Below are 19,275 nucleotides of genomic sequence, written 5' to 3'. Positions count from 1 at the left end.
GATCTGCCTTGGCTCCAGGAACTGTTATGGATTTCACTGGTAGACCCACAGAAAAGGGGCTTCAGTGTTGAGAACCCTGTCCCAACGGTCCCTGTTTCTCACAGTGGAGGTGTGGGTGGAAGGGATCAGATGTCTGGCTGCTAGTGTAGGGGAGCATTGCATCTGGGGCTCTGCATGCACTCACTTGAAGGAGCCCCCACTCACTTGGAGGCCTAATTGGAAAGCACAGGTGTCCCCCTGTTCTCTACTCTCAGATTTGGGCCCAAAGGGACAAATAGGAGTGTAGTAATTCCATCAGCTAAGGGTGTCCACTGTTTATCAACAGGGCAGGGAGATCAGCTCTTGGGACATCTGCCTCTGCTGTCTCAGTCACTGAGGTCAGAGGCTCCTATTTGGACTAGAAGATCTGTAAGGGATGCACTGCTGCAGCCTCTGACATCTCAGCCACCAATCATAGGGGCTCATGCTTGGGACCACCACTGCCACCTCCATGGAGCCAGGAGGCTGGTGCTTGGGGAAAGGGGGAAGTTCTGGGGGCTTGAATATTTGTCACTCTCAGTCCCCAGAGATGTCCATGGATGACTTGGATCCAAGCATCCCAGCTCAGGTGTTGTCCCTCTCTTTCCAGAAGCCTCAGTGTTGATGTATTGGCTGAAGCTGGCCCCACTCACCACTTTTAGAGTTTCGGATCCTGTGCCCCTCAGATATAGTGCATGCTGGTGGCTGTCATCTTCAAATTCTTCCCACAGTGTAATTTATACTAGAACCTTACCTAAGAGAAATTTTGGTGGTGGGCAGAAACGCAAAGGATTGGGGAAAGTTCTTCTTCAAAGAGAAAAATTCACAATGATCTTCAAAGAGATAAATTCATTATTTTTCTCCATGAATCAAAGAATAAAACAAAATTAGCTGAGAACAATGGAAAAGGAAAGAACAAGTCTAGAAAGCAGTATGATGCTTATAACACATCAGCAGAAAATATGCTACGTTTGAGACCACAAGGAGTTGACTTACGTCAGTTAATCCTATTTCTACTGCAAAAGCTATGGAAAAGTATACGGAGTGTCATGGAATTCCAGGAAAAAAATAAAATGAATTTATAGGCATCTCGGACAAAAAAGGCCAAGGGGATGAGATGGCTGGAGGCAAAAAAAAAAAAAAAAAAAAAAAATAATAATAATAATAATAATAAGCAAACAAAAAACCAAACCAACCAAACAAAAGTGCTTCAAGGAAAGAGAGCTTTAATGCTGTAGTTATGCTCCATAAGACACCCTATTAGTACCTAAAATGGGTTCAGGGCTGGAAAGCAGGCCCAGAAGTTAAGATCATTTTCTGGTCATGAAATGAACCCTAGTACAACAGAGTAACTCATAAACACCTGTAACTCCAGTTTCACAGAGTTTAACACAGTCTTCTGGCCTCAGTGGGCCACCTATCATGAAGACAGTACACAAATATTTTTTAGGCAAATATTCATACACATAAAGTCAATAAATTTATAAATAAGATAAAACAAAATGGGCATTTTGCATGCACTCTGATACTTAAAACATCTAATCACAATTATTTGCATTTTTTTCTTCAGAATAAAGGGAAAATTTATGGAAATTTATACTCTGTCTTCATCATTAATTAAATTTACATACTTATGTTAATCTCAGGAACATGTCAGATAGACTTGATTTCAAGGTCAAAGAAAGTCTTTGATACACTATGGACTATGAACTTTAGAGGGTAAGAATTTTGAGTCTTATATTACTGTAGGCATAAAGTAATTGTATAATTCAACTGCTGATTTCTTTATGCCCCATATGTGTTTGAAATCATTGTTCTGAGAATCTCCTTTCTCATGTTGTATAAACACTGTTTCCCAGTCATTCACTAATATGCCAATAAAGCAGCTTACAGCCAGTCTCCAATCAGTGGAGGGAATAGGGCTGGATTTCCTGCCCTCCGGAGGAGGAAGAGTTAGAGGAGAAGTAGGGGATTGAGCCACTGGTGATCAGAGGTTCATGAAAGAGGAAGAGAGAGCAGCTGAGTAGAGAAAGCCATAAAGTGAAAGTATCTTGGTGATTTTGGCAAAGAGGAAGCCAGACTATCTTAGAGGGTGAAGAAAAGTAGGGCTCAGGATTGTGCTGTAAAGGCTGATAAACAAATAACCTGGTAGAGTCTCAATTATTTGTGTTATAGCCAGGTTAAGAGAGAAACAGAAACAAACACAATTTTCTAAAGATAATGCTAACTTACTAGAATTGTTTTTCTTTCTTTTTTTTTGACAAAATCCTAGTTAAAGAAAGAAAAAGAAATCATTTAATGACTCTAAATTTTTATAATTTTGAATAAATTAGTTCATTACCAAAATGAATTATAAAATTACATTAATTCAGTGTAACAATGGATTATCTCATTCTGTTCACATTTTCTCGTAAGAGTTCAAAATATTTTATAAGTATGCTTTACCTGCGGATTTGTGTCAATTCATGCTCTGCCATGTTGTACATAATATAATTCCCTTGCTATCATTTAATCTGAAATTGAATATAACAATTTTCATAACAGAGAACATTCAAAACTAAACAAAATTATATGTTTCTTGAATTTTCTCTACTGAAATGATAACCTATGAATGCATAAGATATACTTATTTTACTGTAGCATCAATGCATGTATTCTTATTGTATCCCAGCATTAGTAAGTATGAGACACCATGCTTGGCTGCAACTGGAATCTAATTCTTTTTGTTGTTTTCAAGAATGGTCTAGTCATTTCTAAAAGGAATTTGTCACCTATTTTCACATTCTACAAAATAAATTGAATAAGGTTGTGCTTCTTGGGTTCTGGGTTTTATGCACCCTTTGTGAAATTTGACAGAATGTGAATGAAGACAGATGATTCAAAGTTACATAGTAACAGCTCAAGATAAAAATTTAAAGGATCAGAGGCATTTGCAGCCACATGGCTCAATGGATAAGGGTGCTTGCCACCAAATCTGAAATCCTGGGTTCTACCTTTTGAATACTGATATACAGCAGGTGCAGTCTGTTAGCATGCTGCTTACAAAATACATGTGCTGTATTTACATATTTTTTCTTACTATTTTTGCCTTTGTGATATAACGTATATAGATATATATGATATAATTACGCATTTCTCCCTTTTCTTTTCTCTAAGCACTGACATTGTTTTCTTTCAGAATCATTGTTTTTTTTTCATAGATTGTTATTCCTTGCATACATGTATGCATATTTATTACGTATGTGTTCCTAAATATAACCTGCTCAGGCTGTATAATATATCTTTACTTTTATAGTTCTCTTCTTGACTTATTTTAAAATTGTTTGTCTTGTTCTGAATTTGAAGATAATATCTTTTTCAGAGCACAGTGGTTAACCTGTGGAAATTAATTGGAGCTGGAGATAATGTCAGAATAAAATATATCTTTCTATATTCTGTGGCATATTTAAACTTTGATTTTAAGAAAGTGCAACATTTTGTTCAATAGAAGCATTGTTTGAAACTGTAAGTTGAAATAGAAAAGAAATATAATATGATCTAATCCCAAAGAATTTATTTTGAGTCAGACTGATCCTGGTGCTTAAAATATAATTTTAGATAAATACTTCGAACATTGCATATCAACACTTATTAGAAAATATTTTGGTAAAAAGTGCCATAGGTAGCATAGCTTTTACAATTTCAGAGAATATATAATACTAAAAACAAGAGAAAAGGTGAAAGCCAGGAATCTATGGGAATTTGGAGAGATGACTCTCCCTAGGAAGGTAAAATAGAGTACATAATTATGAACCGATAGGCAGGAATGGAATAGGATGCTCAAATAAAGAGAGGGAGAAAAGAGATGGCCAAGGGAGGGACTATATACATTTATATAAAGGTAATCTAAATAAAATTACCAAATAACAGGTGAGACATCTGTCCAAGACCTGGAAATCTCTTCTTATCAAGTAAAGTTTCCAGTACTGGAAATGAGTTATATCTAATTGAATTGTTGGCCAAAAGGGTCCTATGGGAACCCCAACCCTAAAGTACCCAATCTACTGCCAAGGTTATTGGTGGCTCTCAACAAACTGACTATAAGACCCTGTTGCTGAAGACAACATATACACAACTCACTGAACACAGAGAAGTAGACCTTTTGCCTACCTAGAACCATCTCCCCTATAGACTAGTATCCACTGTACTGTAAGTAATTCTGTACTTTATTATGGAAGAAAAATAAATACCAACACAGAAAAAAAAACTTTAATCTATAAGAAAGACCTGCATTCAATATTCACTAGTGCAATAATCACACACAGTTTGTGTGAGCAACCAACCATTATCTGATTTGAATTAAGAAACATGCTATAAGAAGGAAACCACAGTGAACCCCTGCTTGGGTGGCCAAAAACATGAGACTAGGTAGGACAGGTATCTAAAGGCAAACCAAATGCTACTACTCTGCTGAAGGACCATAGCAATCATACGTCTCCTAAAAACCTTCTGCTATGCTCATAGATCAGTGTCTTGCCTAGCAGTTATCAGAGAAGCTTCTTCCTGCAGAAGATGGGAAAAAATACAGAAACCCATATCCAGAAAATGTCCAGAAAGTGAGAGATCTTGGAGCACTCAGCCTTAAATGAGATGATACTCCATCAAACTCTTCCTACAAAGATGAAGGATCTCTGTAGAATGGGAGGTTGAAGGAGGCTAAGAGCCAGAAGGAATAGAAGACACCAAGAAATCAAGGCCTTCTAGACACAACAGTGTTCACAGAGCCTGCAGAGTTCTGTAGCTCAGGGAGTCCTGATGCTGAGAGAAATCTACACACATACACATCTCTAACCCAGTATCCAAGAGGCAGAGGCAGGCTGATTTCTGAGTTCAACAGTTTCTTTACTTGAGAAATAGAAATCCATTTAATAGCTTTTTTTTTTATTGTTGGAAACAGTTTTAGTTACATAATTCAGATGTTCCATAAATTTTAACATCATATGAACATTTTAATTTAATGAATTATTTTTTTAACTTTTATTAATTACACTTTATTCATTTTGTATCCCCCCATAGCCCCTCCCTCCTCCCCTCCCGGTCCCACCCTCCCCCCTCCTTTCTGCATGCATGCCCCTCCCCATGTCCACTGATTGGGGAGGTCCTCCTCTCCTTCTTTCTGATCTTAGTCTATCAGTTCTCATCAGAAGTGGCTGCATTGTCAGGGGTTCTAGGTTATCTCCACGAATAGTCCTTGGTTGGAGTATGAGTCTCTGGGAAGTTCCCTGTGTTCACATTTTCTTGTTCTGTTGCTCTCCTTGTGGAGTTCCTGTCCTCTCCAGCTCTTACTATTTCCCACTTCTTACATAAAATTCCATTCACTCTGCCCGACAGTTGGCCATCAGGCTCAGCATCTGCTTTCACAGTCTGCATGGCAGAGGCTTTCAGAGGCCCTCTGTGGCAAGTTCCAAGGTTGTTTCCTGTTTTCTTCTTCTGGCTTTCAGAGGCCCTCTGTAGCAGTTTCCTAGGTTGTTTCCTATTTTCTTTTTCTTCTGATGTCCATCCTCTTTGCCTTTCAGGATGGGGATTGAATATTGTAGTTAGGGTCCTCTCTTTTGCTTAGTATGTAATAGCTTTTTTAATAGATACTTGTGAATAAAAAGCAGCTTTCTATAAAATATTTTACTGGGGAAGCAAACCATTCTCGGTCAAATGCCCAGCAATAAATGACAATAACAAAATAAACTCAATGGCATCTTTGGAAGTTTTTTTGTCTCATAACAACCCATAGTGTATTATTTGTTTGTTTTTTTTGTTTTTTTTTCCATCCTTATAGGACTTTGAATTATATTATGGCTTCCAGTTTGGGGATTTTATGAGATTCCTCAGTGTGTGAACATGCATGTCTCTTTCATTTATATGCATTTTTTTGTGCTTTTTCTTTAGCTCTTTCTTTTATTTAGGTGTTTGCAGTATTTATATCTGTTTGATTTTTAATTGTTTAGATTTAGTTTATTATTATTCCTTGGATACCTGCTTGTTTTCTTTTTTTCTAATGAGAGAAAATAGGTGTGGTTCCAGTTGGGCAGGGAAATGTAGGAAAGCCAGGAGAAGGGTGAGTAGAAACCAATTAGGATATAGTTTATGAAAAAAATTCATTTTCAATATAAGAAAATGAATTTGGAGATGTCATTAAGAAAGAATATCCGGGGAGGCGGAGCCAAGATGGCGACTAGCACACACAGTTTCTGAGCTGTGGAAGAGATAAAGTTCTGAGTTGATGAGTGGAAGAACTTCTGAAGCCAGGGAAACAACGGAGAGACTTTCTAAACAACAGGGAACATTGCAGGAGGTGAAAACCTTGGTCTCGGGTCACCCAGGGACTTGTTTGGGGAAGGTGAGAAACGATCCTTTGATCTTTCGGCACTCCCCTCCCCCAGACCTCCCTCCTCCTCCGCACAGCCAACTCTCCTTTCTCAGTGCAGACCTAACTGCCTGGGGTCTGCAGCCCCTGAGGCGGAGCCCCAAGCCCTATATCGGCAAAGGCCAGCAGTACTGTGTCTTGGAGCCCCAGATTCGCGCGGCGGCTGCACCATCCTCCCAGGGCCCGAGTCTGCTAGACGCCATACTAGCTCCACAGGATCGCTATCACTGACGGTACGGCCTGCCCAATCCCACTGTGACAGAGAATACGCTATATACTCACTAAAACCAGACAGAAACGCATTACAAGCTAGACACACCAGGCGCTGGGCCTCCCAAGCTTGGAGAGCACAGTAAAGAGACCCCAGGACTTCCCAGAAAGCATCTGGACTAGCAACCCAGTCTACAGTTACAGCGGGACTTTCTAACCTGGCGGCGGAGCAGCACTGAGCTGGCGGGGCACATCAGCCCTCCAGTTTAAGACTAACCAGGGCCAAACCAGAGAACAGAAAGGCTGGTTACCCCGATTCCTACTGACTTGACCACCCTGAAATCTCCAGCTGCAGCAAGACCTCATAACCTGGCAGTGACAACAGCACGGAACTGGCGGAGCACATCAAAGAAGCAGGGCCAAACCAGAGAGCAGAGAGCCCAGATACGCCGATCTCTGCCAAGTGTCCTGCCTGTAAGTGAGTGAACCCTTGAGAATCTGCAGATCCCCTGATCCTGGGTCCTTCTAAAACACAAGCCAGGCATCGAACCCCCTCCCACCCATATACCCACTTTGGGAAACAGAGGGGCACTTGGAACATTGAAGTTCCTGCTCTGTGGGTCTAATTGAGGAGTTAAGGCAGTTAATGCCAGAAATTACACTGCGATCATCACTAGCGCCGGCGACATATACATTGCAGAGCCCCTCCCACACACTCAAGGGTTCAACATTAGCCATCACTCTGTCCCTTGAGACACACGCCCACGCCCACTTACACACACACACACACACACACACACACACACACACACACATATACACACGCATGCACGCTTGCATTTGCCTCTGTTTGCGCCTGCATACTTTCCTCCCACAGGTACAGCTAGTCCTCAGCACACGCTAAGGACACGAGACCTCTCTCAACTTCCTGAAGAATTCTCCAGACTCGAGAGAGAGACAGTACCAGTCTGATCAGCAGAATCCAAAAACAAAGAGGGAAGGTCTCAGATAAGCCAATGGCCAGGGGTAGGCGAAAGAACACTTCCAACATAAATCAGGACATCATGACTTCACCAGCAAACCCCAAAATCGATGGATACTCCAATTCATTAGAAGCACAGGAAAATGACCTTAAAGCCATGCTTGCTCAATTATTTGAGGCTCATAAGGAGGAAATGAACAAATCTTTCAAAGAGTTGGCCAGTCAATTGGAGGTAAAGAAAGAAGAAATAGACAAAACCCTTAAAGAAACACAGGCAAACATAGCCAAACAAATAGAGGCACAAGTAGAGAAAAAATTAGTGGCATACAAAAAGGAAATGAACAAAAAAATAGAGTCCATCATAGAGAGACAGGAATCCAAATTCAAACACATGGAAGAAATGGTGCAAGGCATGAAAACAGAATTAGAATCAATAAAGAAAACACAAAATGAGAAAACTCTTGAGCTGGAGAACTTGGAGAAAAGATCAGGAACCACAAAAGTAAGCATCACCAACAGAATACAAGAGATGGAAGAGAGAATCTCTGGAGCTGAAGACACACTTGCAGAAATTGATACTTCTCTCAAAGAAAAAGTAAAATCAGAAAAATTTCAATCACAAAATATCCAAGAAATCAAGGATGCTATGAAAAGACAAAATCTAAGAATAATAGGAATTGATGAAAAAGAAGACTCCAGGCTCCAAGGTCCAGAAAATATTTTCAAGAAAATCATAGAAGAAAATTTTCCCAACTTAAAGAAAGAGATGTCCATACATATACAAGAGGCCTACAGAACACCAAATAGACTACACCAGAACAGAAACACATCACGTCACATCATAGTCAAAACACTAAATCTACAGAACAAAGAAAAGATATTAAAAGCAGCAAGGGAAAAAGGCCAAGTAACATATGAAGGTAGACCTATCAGAATCACACCAGACTTCTCATCAGAAACTATGAAAGCCAGAAGGGCCTGGGCAAGCATCATGGAGACTCTAAGAGATCACAAATGTCAACCGAGACTACTATACCCTGCAAAGCTTTCAATCAACATAGATGGAGAAAACAAAATATTCCATGACAAAACTAAATTTATGCAATATCTATACAGCAAACCAACCCTACAGAAGATACTAGAAGGAAAACTCCAATCCAACGAAAACGAATTCACCCAAGAAAACAGGGCATACAGATAATATCCCAACAAAAATGAAAAGAAAACAAGCAATGAAACAAGGTAAGATCATCGACTCCATTACAAAAGGAACTAACATGCATTGGTCAATATTATCTATCAATATTAATGGACTCAACTCACCAATAAAAAGACACAGGCTAACAGAATGGTTACGGAAACAAGACCCAACATTCTGTTGCATCCAAGAAACACACCTATGCAACAAAGATAAACACTACCTCAGAGTAAAGGGCTGGAAAAATGTTTTTCAAGCAAATGGTTCCAGAAAACAAGCTGGAGTAGCCATCCTAATATCTAATAAAATAGACTTTCATCCGAAGTTAATCAAAAAAGATAAGGAGGGCCATTATATTCTCATCAAAGGAAAAACCCACCAAGAGGACATCACAATTTTGCATATCTATGCCCCAAATACAAGAGCACCTACATTCGTAAATGAAACAATATTAAAGCTTAAATCATACATTGATCCTAATACCTTAATAGTGGGAGACTTCAACACCCCACTCTCATCAAGGGACAGATCAACCAGACAGACACCAAATAGGGAAATAAAAGCACTCACAGAATCCCTAAATTAAATGGACCTAATAGACGTCTACAGATCTTTTCACCCAAACTCAAAAGAGTATACCTTCTTTTCAGCACCACATGGAACCTTCTCCAAAATAGACCATATAGTGGGTCACAAAGCAAGCCTCAACAGATACAAAAGGATTGAAATAATCCCTTGTATACTATCTGACCACCATGGACTAAAGCTGGACATCAACAACAACAGAAACAACAAAAAGCCGACACGCACATGGAAACTGAACAACTTACTATTCAATGACAGCTGGGTCAAGGAAGAAATAAAGAAAGAAATTAAAGACTTTCTAGAATTCAATGAAAATGAAGGCACAACATACCCAAATTTATGGGACACATTGAAAGCAGTGCTCAGAGGAAAATTTATAGCACTAAGTGCCTACAAGAAGAAATCCGTAACATCACATACAAACAACTTAATGGCCCAACTGAAAAACCTAGAAAAAAAAGAAGCAGATACACCCAAGAGGAGCAGAAGGCTGGAAATAATCAAACTAAGGGCAGAAATCAATCAATTAGAAACAAATAAAATTATCCAAAGAATCAATGAAACAAAAAGCTGGTTCTTTGAGAAAATCAACAAGATAGACAAACCCTTAGCCAAACTAACTAAAAAGCAGAGAGAAACCATACAAATCAGCAAAATCAGAAAGGAAAATGGGGACATAACTACAGACACTGAGGAAATCCAAAAGATTATTAGGTCATACTACAAAAGCCTATATGGCACAAAATTTGAAAATCTAAATGAAATGGATAACTTTCTTGACAGATTCCATCCACCAAAATTAAGTTAAGTCAAGATCAGGTAGAAAGACTGAATAGCCCTATATCTCCCAAGGAAATTGAAGCAGTCATTAACAGTCTCCCCTCCAAAAAAAAGCCCTGGACCAGATGGCTTCAGCACAGAATTCTACAAGACCTTCAAAGAAGTACTAACACCAATTCTCCTCAAACTATTCCATAAAATAGAAACAGAAGGAACACTACCAAACTCATTCTATGAAGCCATAGTCACTTTGATACCTAAACCACACAAAGATCCAACCAAAAAAGAGAACTTCAGACCTATCTCTCTTATGAACATTGATGCAAAAATACTCAATAAAATACTTGCAAACCGAATCCAAGAACACATCAAAGATATCATCCACCATGACCAAGTAGGCTTCATCCCAGGAATGCAAGGGTGGTTCAACTTACGGAAATCCATCAGTGTAATCCACCACATAAACAAAATGAAGGAGAAAAACCACATGATCATCTCCTTAGATGCTGAAAAAGCATTTGACAAAGTCCAACACCCATTTATGTTTAAAGTCTTGGAGAGATCAGGGATACAAGGCACATACCTAAAGATAGTAAAGGCAATATACAGCAAGCCTATAGCCAACATCAAACTCAATGGAGAGAAACTTAAATCTATCCCACTGAAATCAGGGACAAGACAAGGCTGCCCACTCTCTCCATATCTCTTTAACATTGTACTTGAAGTCCTAGCCAGAGCAATAAGACAACTAAAGGAGATCAAGGGGATACAAATCGGAAAGGAAGAGGTCAAAGTGTCACTATTTGCAGATGATATGATAGTATACATGAGCGACCCCAAAGATTCAACCAGAGAACTCCTCCAGCTGATAAACACCTTCAGCAAAGTGGCAGGATACAAAATCAACTCCAAAATATCAGAAGCCCTCTTGTATACCAAAGACAAAAAGGCTGAGAAAGAAATTAGGGAAACAACACCCTTCACAATAGCCACTAATAACATAAAGTACCTTGGTGTGACTCTAACCAAGCAACTAAAAGACCTGTTTGAGAAAAACTTCAAGTCTTTGAAGAAAGAAATTGAAGAAGATCTCAGAAGATGGAAAGATCTCCCGTGCTCATGGATTGGTAGGATTAACATTGTGAAAATGGCCATCCTGCCAAAAGCAATCTACAGATTCAATGCAATTCCCATCAAAATACCAACTCAATTCTTTACAGACCTTGAAAAAAAGATTCTCAGCTTCATATGGAGAAACAAAACACCCAGAATCTCCAAAACGATCCTGTACAACAACAGATCATCTGGAGGTATCTCCATTCCCAATCTCAAGCTGTACTACAGGGCAACAGTAATAAAAACTGCATGGTATTGGCATAGAAACAGAAAGGAGGATCAATGGAATCGCATAGAAGACCCAGAAATAAACCCACACACCTATGAATACTCAATATTTGACAAAGAAGCCAAATCCATTCAATGGAAAAAAGACAGCATCTTCAACAAATGGTGCTGGACCAACTGGATGTCTACATGCAGAAAAATGAAAATAGATCCATATTTATCACCCTGCACAAAACTAAAGTCCAAGTGGATCAAGGACCTCAACATAAAACCACATACTCTAAATCACTTGGAAAAAAAAGTGGGAAACAGCCTAGAACTCATTGGCACAGGAGACAACTTCCTGAACAGAACACCAACAGCACAGGCTCTAAGAGCAACAATCAATAAATGGGACCTCATGAAACTGAAAAACTTCTGTAAAGCAAAAGACACTGTCATCAAAACAAATAGACAGCCTACAGATTGGGAAAGAATCTTCACCAACCCTTTATCTGACAGAGGACTCATATCCAATATATATAAAGAACTAAACAAGCTGAAAAGCAACAAACCAAGTAATCCACTTAAAAAATGGGGAACAGAGCTAAACAGAGAATTCTCGAAAGAGGAACATCGAATGGCAGAGAAACACTTAAAGAAATGCTCAACCTCATTAGCCATTAGGGAAATGCAAATCAAAACGACCCTGAGATTTCACCTTACACCCATCAGAATGGCCAAGATGAAAAACTCAAGTGATAGCACATGCTGGAGAGGTTGTGGAGAAAAGGGAACCCTCCTCCATTGCTGGTGGGAATGTAAACTGGTCCAACCACTTTGGAAGTCAATCTGGCGCTTTCTCAGACAACTAGGAGTAGTGCTACCTCAAGACCCAGCTATACCACTCCTAGGTATATACCCAAAATTTGCTCAAGTACACAACAAGGACATTTGTTCAACCATGTTCATAGCAGCTTTATTTGTAATAGCCAGAACTTGGAAACAACCCAGATGTCCATCAACGGAGGAATGGATACAGAAATTGTGGTATTTTTACACAATGGAATACTACTCAGCAATCAAAAAGGAGGAAATCATGAAATTTGCAGGCAAGTGGTGGGATCTAGAAAAGATCATTCTGAGTGAAGTATCCCAGAAGGAGAAAGACAAACTTGGTATATACTCGCTTATATAGACCTACAAGATATGATAAACATAATGAAATCTACACACCTAAAGAAGATAATCAAGAAAGTGGACACAGGCGAAGGTGATTAATCCTCATTTAGAAAGACAAATGGGATGTGCATTGAACTTATGACAGGAGTCTACCACAAAAGGCATCTGAAAGACTCTACCTAGCAGTGTTTCAAAGCAGACACTAAGACTTATAACCAAACCCTCGGCAGAGTGCAGGGAATCATATGAAAGAAGGGAAGTTAGTATGATATGGAAAGGATAGGAGCTCTACAAGGACCAAACATATCTGGGCACAGGGTCTTTTCTGAGACTGACACTCAACCAAGGACCATCTATGGATATAACCTAGAACTTCTGCTCAGATGTGGCCTGTGGTAGCTCAGTAACCAAGTAGTTTTCCAAAGTAAGGGGAACACAGACTATTTCTAACAGGATCTCAAGGGCAGGCTGTTTGACTCCCCCCCTCCCCGGGGAGGAGAAGTCTGTTAGGCCACAGAGGAGGACTTTGCAGCCAGCCCTGAAGATACCTGATAAAACAGGGTCAGATGAAAGGGGAGGAGGTCCTCCCCTATCAGGGGACTTGGAAAGGGGCAGGGAGGAGACCAGGGAGGGAGTGTGGGGTTGGGGAGGGAATGAGGGAGCGGGATACAGCTGGGACACAGAGTTAACAAAATGTAACTAAAAAGAAAAAAAAAAAAGAATTTCCAAGAAAATGCTTTGGCCCAGGGTAACTTTAAGTGTAAGTGTAAGTTTTCCCAGCATTCCCTAAACACATGGGAAGACGGAAGTTCTTGGCATAACTGTGAGGAGGGTAGCAAGTATTCATTTCATGTAGTACTCAACAACATCTGAAATTAGTATAAGATTCACAAACACGCTAATTCTCTTGTATGCTATACTAAAAACTCATTGAGTCTTCATCTTAACGTTGAACAGTCAAGGGATATTCTTAAATTTCAACTGAAATGTGTTCACAAATGAGAACTGCACAGATAGTTTCCTAGTAATGGGAGCAGGGATTGTCTCTGACATGAACTCAGCAGCTGGCTCTCTGATCACCTACCCCTGAGATTGGAGCAGCCTGACCAGGCCACAGAGGAAGACAATGCCGCCAGACCTGATGAGATTTGATAGACTAGGGTAAGAGGGAAGGGGGAGGACCTCCCCTATCAGTGGACTTGGGGAAGAGCAAGGGAGGAGACCAGGGAGGGAAGGTGGGATTGGGAGAGGAAGAGGGAGGGGGCAACAGCTGGAATACAAAGTGAATAAACTGTAATTAATAAAAAATAAATAAATTTAAAAATCAACTTAACTTAATTTTAAGAGAAAATGAAATATAAATAGAATTTGTAAATTTTCTTCACGCAGTAGTATAATATTTAAAGGATCATTGCTTTGTGTGAAAATAATAAGTTTTCTCAAGTATAGAAAATCAAGTAGAATTACTTAAAAGTACTTACATCTCAAAGACAACTTTTGAAATTCTCTAAGTTTAGAAAACAATTGGAAAGCTAAAAGTTATGAATTATAACTAAATAAAGAGAGAAAATTCTTGCACATAAATCAAACAGGATGGTGAAAAATGTGCTTAATCCACCTGAAGGGTACTTTGGGAAAGACATTAATAATGGCTAATAAAAATGTTTGCAGAGCACTTTCTTGTAGCATGTACCTTAGAAGGTTATTGACAATGAGTATATTGCAGTAAGACTTTGCAAATGTAAAGAAATGCCTATGTAGGAGTTCAGAGAATTATGTAGATGATATTTGCCACAGCCCAAGACAATAGTAAATGATTAGTATTTACAATAAATAATATAATGATTCAAATTCACACAAGATGTAGGGAAATCAGAAGAGAAGTTTGCAATATTTCAATTTTCTTTTTATTTGTTTATAAATTTGTCTCAAATTATAGCAGAAATTTTTCATAAAATATTAGCAGAAAGGAGTCAAGATTAGTTCCCTGTCTTTAAATTTAAATTTCTTTTGCAAACAGGATGTGAATATATAAAACACACATGAGCCTTTTATTACAGTGATATGCCTTATTTGTCACTTCTGATAAGACAATTGTTAACATTTTTCTCCATTTAGATGTATCTACGTGTTTAAACTTGTCTACTTCTATTTGCTGATATATTTTAAAGTCAAATATTTGTACTTTTAATTTCAGTAAACCTCTATTTGAGATAAAATATGAAACATAATCATACTTTCATCATCATACAAACAAATTTAACACTTTAACATATAATGAGCCATTTCTTACATTTAATTAATATTACCATTTACCATATGGCTTTATATGAGGAACCGATCAAGTTTCAGTCAAAGCTTGCATTTTTTTTCTCGGAATTATTGTTTCCACTTGTTTTTATTAACTTTGAGGTCTGATCCTACTCTGTAGCTCAAGCTGGCACTGGATATGTGATCTTGCTGCTGCAGCTCTACACGTGCTGGGTTTGCACACATGGATCATATGGCATGCCAATCTTTTCAATGATCACATCTGGAAAAGGAGTAAAGGTTAATAGAGCTAGACTGCCCTACATTTTACAAATGGCCTAATTATTTCCTCATGTTTTTATTCAATGTGTCCCTTCAAAATTATGTCTTAAACTTGCAGAGCCATGGTTCATGGCTGTTATTACTTCATCACTGAGCAAAAATATCTGACCCATATTAAATGGGTTACATGTCTTAGAACATGTCTGAAAATTATTTTACAAATGCTGGTTCAAAAGTTTAATTCTCTGTACTTTCTTCTTGAATAAGGCATAAGCTTTAAAAAGAGAATAGAGCGGGTTATACAAAGAAATATACACATACATTTACATCATATAAAATGCATATACATGCATGCGATATCAATTAGTGAAAAAAGAGGTCATGAGTTTGAAGGAGAGTGGTAAGGGTTATATGGAAGTGTTTGGAGAAAGGAAGTAGAAAGGAGAAATGTTAAAAAAATTATAATCTAAAAATAAAAGATTTCAATAAAAGATTATTGAGAGGGTAGACCATAAATGTATGACCAATAATTGTCATACATTTATTTTATTTTCTGTTCATAGATATTCATGGTGGGAGGTAAACTGTGATTAAAAAGTTGACCTATTCAAAAGCCTGCAGCAGTAGCTGACAGAAGGAAAGGAATAAATATGTTTTATGTTACTGCCATGCTTCTGGACATTTGATCAGTCTAAAATATTTTACCCACTTATTCTAACGTATACAGACACAGACATTTTATTCATTTTGCATACCTAATGTTCAATGGCTTTGCTATATTGAATCAAGTAGCCATGATAATCCTGGAAAGAGAACCAATCAGAAGCTAGATGCCAGAAATGTCATAGAGAAGTCTGCACTTAATGTATATGCTTGTTTAGGTTTCTCTTTCTGAGTGCTTCTCTTTTACTTTAAAGAATCATCCCATATTTAAAAATGTTGTTTAATAAGTACCCCATAAATGTTTCATAAAAGTTGCACTTTGGTTACCTACTGATTAAAAAATATGTAAAATAGTTTTAGGAAATTTACAATACAGAGTCACATAACACACATACACAGAGAGACACGGGGAGAGAGAGCGTGTGAGAGATTGAGAGAGAGAGAGAATGCAGAAGCAGAATAAGGAAATGCTAAAAGCTGAGGGAGAGGAAAAAGAGGGAGAGAGGCACATTAAGGGAAAAAAAAAACCTCAGAAGAGTTGGGTCATAAAGCCACAGAGCAATAAGCACTATGTGTCCCCTTGATGAATGGAGTGGGTCACAAGAGCTGCTGCTGAGCTAGGAAAATTACTGCTGAAGCTCTACAACTGTAGCTAAACCAAAATAGCAATAACTATTGCTACAGTTCTTTATGAGGACTCATTCTTTAGCCCAGACATACTTTTCTTTGTTTCCTTACATTTTCATCTTTATCTGGCCCTAACCCTCATCCCTGAAAATAGTATGAGTGTATCTTTTCCCTGGCAACTTAAAAGATGATAACTAAAACAGTATCTGCCATATAGCATGTCTTTTTCATACTATACATGCAATAAGTTGCCTCTCTAAGACCCATAAGGCTGATTTCAATCTACTTAACTCGGACAATCTTATATAAGTAATTCCACAAGTCTCAAACATATCTAATAAAAATATCCCTCTCACTCCAAAGTTCATCAACACTTCCTATTAACTTTTAATATCGAATGGAAATATGATTACTTTATTTGCTTTATTTTACTTTTTGTATCCTCCTTCGTCCACTTACAAATATAACAGCCCTCCCTCCCCAATTCATGAACCTAATCTTTTTCTATTGTTTTTATTATATATCGTATATATGAATCAGTACACAAATACAAACAGCTGAGTCCATCCAGTGTTGCTTGCATGAATATGTTTCTAATGGCTGACCGCTTAGAACTGGTTAACCGGTCAGAGGCCTTATTCCTGGGGGAACACTAATTCTTCTATCTCTCAGCAGTTAATTGCTTTATCATCTAGGAATGGAGATCTGTGGTATTTCTCCCATCTACCTTAGGATGTTCTCTGTGTTGAAATTGTTCAATTCTTCATTGGGCAGCCATAGAGTTGAAACTATAGGAGATTATAGTTTTCCCGTCATAGACAGAACACAGCAGATTTTCTAGCCCTCTGGCTCTTATACTTTTTCTTCTTCATCTTGATGCTTCCTAAGGCTTCTATGAAGCAGCTGTATTTTAAATGTTTCAATTGGAACTGAGCACCTCATGGTCAGGTGTTCTCCATCTTTTGACTAACTGTAGCATTCTACAGTGGTCTTCTCCATCTGTAAAGAGTCGAAGCTTTGAAAAGAGATGAAAGCTAAAATTACCTGTGAACATTAACCTGGTTTAAGACCACCCTCACCCCTGATGGGGGGAGAAGCGTCCGGGACCACAGAGGAGAACAATGCAGCCAGTTGTGATGAGACCTGATAATCTAGGGTCAAATGGAAGGGGAGGAGGACCTCCCCTATCAGTGGACTTGGAGAGGGGCATGGGAGGATGTTGATATCATGTTCATTTGGAATGTATAAAATTTACCCTTGTTTATTCAAATGCTGATTACTCTACTCCATTACCTGGTAGCAATCAGGAGAATGCATTGTGATTCTTATTCTGAGCATCACCTGTCTCAAGTTTGTGTAAACATGCCACCATTTATTCACTATATTGTCAATTAAAACAACCAGCTCAATGCTGAGCAATGGAGAGGAGAGGATGGGACGTCCTGGTCTGGAGTGGGAGGAAGAGGAAGGAAGCAGGGAGAGAGGAGAAGAGGAGAGGAGAGGGGAGGGAAGGAGAGGGAAAAAGAAAGGAGAGGAGGGGAGGAGAGAAGAATCCAGAGGAGAGGTCTTGGAACTACATGGAGAGTTGGATCAGACCTTAGATATTACTAAATGCAAGTATACGGGTGAAATCTGAATGGTAGGAAATTATGTGGGCTTGGAGGTTTAGGATGGAATAACTATTCCCCACCATTGTACTCTAGATTAATTAAATAAATCCCAGGCTCTGTGTGGTGATTTGGGTATACAGCTGGTTTAAGACTAACTAATGATTAACTAAAAGATATATCAATAGTAAATATTAGTAACCATCAACAGGAGGAGATGAGAGAGGGAGGGTGGAATTGGGAGGGAATCAAAGAGGGGGCTACAGCTGGGATACAAAGTGAATAAACTAATTAATATGAAAAATAAAATTAAAAAGAGGGGGCAGTAATGGGTTCTCTTATTGGGTTTATTGCCTTACCAGCCATTGGTAGCTGTCCGGCTCTTATTTTAAATAGGAACTATGCAATAATTGAAAGACCTGGAGGGGACAGGAGTTCCACAAGGAGATCAACAGGCAAAAACTTGAGATCAGGGAGGCCTTCAGAGACACCAACCAAGGACCATACATGGAGATGACCTAGACTCCTGTACAGATGTAGCCCATAGGTAGCTCAGTCTCCATGTCGGTTTCCTAGTCAGGGGAGCAGGGGCTGTCTCTGACAGGGGATCAGTGTCTGGCTCTTTGATCACCTCTCCCTGGCGTAGGGATGGGTGCAGCCTTGCCAGGCCACAGAGGACGTTAATGCAGCCAGTTCTGATGAGGCCTGATAGGATAGGGTCAGAAAGTAGGGGAGGAGATCCTTCCCTATCAGTGGATTAGTTCAAATTCATAAGCCAGTGGTCAGTGACTATGTCATTGTGGAATAGCTCCAGAAATGACTGCTGTCTGCCACTTGCTTCAATGACACCCATAGACATTAACTCCTGATAACAGGGATTTCTTACTTGGAATGGCTTTCTTTTTCTTCAATTTGATCTGATAAAAATTTTTCTTTAAAAATAAAGCTACAGTTTCAAATAAATTTAAATGTAAAATATTTGCAACTGTTAATCTCATACAGACTTACTTTTATGAAATAAAATTGGTTATTTATTCTGTCTTATTCTTTTAATCTCTTTATATCAAAAATGAGAAAAACCAGCACATAGCAAACATGCTCTTTTTATAGCTTGGCCTTAGGAAATATGAGTTTTGATCACATACTCTCTCTTCAATTTTAATTATTC

The sequence above is a fragment of the Psammomys obesus genome, unplaced genomic scaffold (genome assembly GCF_907164565.1).
Source record: "Psammomys obesus unplaced genomic scaffold, mPsaObe1.curated_primary_1811, whole genome shotgun sequence".
Classification (NCBI taxonomy): Eukaryota; Metazoa; Chordata; class Mammalia; order Rodentia; family Muridae; genus Psammomys; species Psammomys obesus.
This window is presented reverse-complemented; position numbering follows the sequence as displayed.